The following is a 4,699-nucleotide window of genomic DNA, read 5'->3' on the forward strand; positions in this document are numbered from 1 at the left end:
GTGTATGGGGTAGGTAGGTGGGAAGGCTGTGTATGGGGTAGGTAGGTGGGAAGGCTGTGTATGGGGTAGGTAGGTAGGAAGGCTGTGTATGGGGTAGGTAGGTGGGAAGGCTGTGTATGGGGTAGGTAGGTAGGAAGGCTGTGTATGGGGTAGGTAGGTGGGAAGGATGGATGAATCGGGCTGCAGCATTCATAATAGATTGTAGAGGAGAGAGTCGGGTTAGTAGAATATCAGAGAGGAGGAGGTTACAGTAGTACAGACGAGAGATAAGAGCATGTACAAGGAGTTTGGTGGTCTCAGGGGTCAGGTAGGGCAGATTTTCCCCTATAGAGAGGGGAGATGACAGCTAATGCCATGGTAGATCCGGAGTCCTCCAGCGGTCTATTGTCTCAACAAATTTGACATTTGAGCTACGTTTCATCTGCTTGTCAATCACAAAGCAACTGCAAAAACAGAATTGGGAAGCGGTAACACCACCATGTATGTGAGCAAAGTTCACTGCCTGGGATTGGCTGCCTGGCTTCAGTGATCCCTGGTCATGAAAGGGTTAAAACTTTTAATGAAGGTTATTATGACTTCTTATGCGGAATACGCAGATATTGTATAACTATATATAAATGTATGTGTGTGTATATATGTATACAATCCTATATGATTGCATTTCTCATTGTTACCCCCAGCCCCCCCCAAGGGTTAATAAACCCCCCCATGTCCCCAGTGTGCAGCTGGAGATACACCCGGGCCTGGGCCGATGACATAACGAGATGTGAATATGAAATTGTGGGGCGAGAATGTTGGTGCGATGCTGGGGCGAGAGATTACCAAGATGAAATGTGACTGTGATAAAACAGCAAACAAATAACGTGGAGCAGCTTGTCCAACTCTGTAGCAGACCGCACCGCGAGACGTTCTGCCGCGCCTTCTGTCTCAGCAAATATTCCATGACCGGGAGCGGTGAATAGGGATCTGTGCTCTTTATTCCCTCTGGTGAAAGATATCGGTTTTATAAGTTAAAGGGGACCTGTCAAAATTTTACTGCAGGAATAAATCCCAGAACCAGTACAGAAACAGTGCTCCACCGTTTACTATTAAAAAGCCACCCTTAACTCCAGTCAGTGATGCCATCAGTCTGCTGCAGGCAGGAGGAAACATTTCCTCAGTCTGCTTTAATGATCACCCATTATTACCATGTCACAAAGTCAGAGGTATGCTTGCAGAGAATGATTCAGAATAGGGGAGGCATGCAATGAATTGTTTTCATCTTGGAGGTCTGTGACATTTTTTGACCGCCACTAGAGAAATCCATGCAGAAATATGGGACAGCAATCAAAAAATAATTCTAGGTAAATGCTACATGTAAACTTCTAGCATCTTCTAGATCAGCGGTATCAAACTCAAATACACAGAGGGCCAAAATTAAAAACTTAGACAAAGTCACGGGCCAAACTTGAAACTGAAATAGCACCGCTACTACAATTCCGTGCGTCTATAAAACAGTCCAATGCGGGGCCAGGCATAGGCAGAGAGCCTGGTCTATACACGCAAGTAATGCTGGGAATTGTAGTAGTGGCGCTATTTCAATGCAGCAACGGGCCAGCTGCAATTTATATTTAGGATTCCTTTGGGGGCCAAAAAAAAGTTGTGGGCCAGATTTGGCCCACGGGCCGGAGTTTGATACCCCTGCTATAACTCTTCCCGTCCTTACTGTCCCTAGGTGGTCTGTGGTTCTTTCAATCAATAAAACTTAAGACATTACCTAGGGTAATGTAAATACAAATGCAGCCTTCCTTGCAACCCCACTTTCCAAACTGACCCCCACCTATCACTGCAAATTATTATTAGCATAACTTTGCAGGAATCACCCCGCAGCTTGCATCAAGGCTGAGGGCTCTGGTGACATTTTCCCTCATTACATTTTTGTTTGTCTCCTTAATCTTAATCATAATCTACACCTCATATAGTATATTTATCAGGAAATCTCTACAAATAAAATATATGTAAGTAAATCATGTCAGGGGCCAACTTTCATTGCATGATGCACCATATTTCCATGGCTGGGTTACATCTACTGGTTTGCAGAGACTCCCCCTAGTGTCTGTCTGTTGGTACTGCCATCAGTTGTCCAGCCTGATCTACAAGATACAAGCATTGCTGTGAATCAGTAACTATTGCCTCTGCATTATCAATATGGATTATTATTGTTATTATTATTAAACAGGATTAATATAGCACCAACATATTATGCAGCGCTGTACATTAAATTGGGATTGTTGTGCAGAACTGAATAGGGGCCCCTATGGGCTGTGCAGGGTACAGGGCCCTTGTGTATTGGTACACTTTGCACCTACCTATGTCTGCCCCTGTGCACGAGATACAGAAATAGTAACATTTTTTAGAAAAGTTCTACTTTTTATTGTTAGGAAGCCTTGGCTCAGGTGATGTCTTGAGTCTGCTGCAGGAAGAAGAAGCATTTCTTTAGTCTTTTCTCTCTCAGTTATCACTTACACATTTGACATGGGCTGACCTGAATCAGATATTTGTGAACACAACCAAAAATTGCACGGGCATCAGGATTTATTTGTCATACCCTGGATGACGCCTGAACAAAATTGGCGCTCTCCTTCTGGAGACGTCAATGTATTGCTATGTGAAGGTTATAAATACCTGGAGGTGATAGCCATATCTTAGCACATGGGCACATCTCTGATGCCAGGTTGGCTTTAAAATACGGCTATAGCTTTATCCTGATGTGTGCAGAGGTTGTGCCTCGGCAGCCACCTCGGTGACAGCCTGCACCGACAACGATAGCAGAGCCGCTAATGGCTAATGACATCCTCTGCATCAGCTCGCTCTTCAAGGCTTGATGCGCAGGGTGACTGTTTTTTAATAGGCATGACATATTCTGCACAGTAATGATTCCTTGCTCTCAGCCGATGTCAAACAAAATTACCCCATCCCTGCAGATCTCTCAGGAACAGATACAGCTCATCTTTTTTCAAAAGTTTCAAACTTTTTCTTTTTTCTTTTTAACACCCTACCTCCTTCCAAAAAAAGAAGATTCTGCTGGTGTAAGTTATTTAACGCCTTCAATCCCAGGGAACTACAGACCGCCATCTGCCTATGGCACGATGATAAGGAGGAGGGGGTGTTCTGAAACTCATTTCCTGTCTTAGGGTGACAACTCTGCTCCAGGATAGACAGCGTGGGTGAGCGTTGTCACCCTAGATGTGTTACTGGCATTTCTTGGACTTTTTATTTTTTGTTTACCAGGTTTATCTTTTCTGTTCAGATGACACATCGCCACGTAAAAGGAAAACAGATGAATGTCCGCCCGGCAGATTTAGGAAAGAAGAAAACAACAGCAAGAGTGAGTAATGTAAAGACAATATTAAATCTGTGAATCAGAGTATTTTATATTCACTCTGATTTCAATGATGGTTTTTTAATGTTTATATAATGTAAGAAGTCCCTTTCTATAGTACATGGTGAATTATGAAGGTGCATGGCTGCCATCTTGAGGGACAAAGGGTAGTTCTGTACCGGGCCCTAATCAAATGCTGGAACTTTTAGTCATAGGGACCCAGGAGGTTTACCTAGCATGGTGCTCAGAAATGATGGAGTACATCCAGGCAGGACCACCATCATATCTGGGCACCATGCTAGTGGATTCCATACTGAAAGCTGGAGGGTGTCACCAAATCTTTGCAGCTCTTATTCCTGCACAAGTTTCGGGCAATGCACCCCAAAATGATGTCCAATGTGTAGTTCCCATATGAAATAAATAAATGACAACCTTCAAAGACCAATTTAGAGATCTCTATTCTTCTTGGGCGGCCTGTTTAGTAGGGGTCATATGAGCTGGGAATCGTTAAAGGATCCCAATGTGGTCCATGTCACCATTCGGGAGATGTCGTTAAAGGATCCCAATGCATACATAGAACACTACACCCCCCAACATGGCCGATCATTGGACACCATCATCATACAATTCTATTACACTCCATACATAGAACACTACACCCCCAACATGGCCGACCACTGGACACCATCATAATACAATTCTATTACACGCTATACATAGAACACTACACCCGCAACATGGCCGACCACTATACACCATCATAATACAATTCTATTACACCCTATACACAGAACACTACACCCGCAACATGACGGACCACTGGACACCATTCTTATACAATTCTATTACACGCTATACATAGAACACTACATCCCCAACTTGGCCAACCACTGGACACCATCATAATAGAATTCTATTACACTCTATACATAAGACACTTCACCCCCAACATGGCTGACCACTGGACACCATCATAATACAATTCTTTTACACCCTATACATTGAACACTACACCACCAACATGGCTGACCACTGGACACCATTATATACATAGAACACTACACCTCCAACATGGCCAACCACTGGGCACCATCATATTAGAATTCTATTACACTCTATACATAAGACACTACACCCCCATCATGGCCGACCACTGGACACCATTATATACATAGAAAACTACACCTCCAACATGGCTGACCACTGGACACCATCACAATACAATTCTTTTACACCCTATACATTGAACACTACACCACCAACATGGCCGACCACTGGACACCATTATATACATAGAACACTACACCTCCAACATGGCCAACCACTGGGCACCATCAT

Source organism: Pyxicephalus adspersus, chromosome 6, assembly GCF_032062135.1.
Source record: "Pyxicephalus adspersus chromosome 6, UCB_Pads_2.0, whole genome shotgun sequence".
NCBI lineage: Eukaryota > Metazoa > Chordata > Amphibia > Anura > Pyxicephalidae > Pyxicephalus > Pyxicephalus adspersus.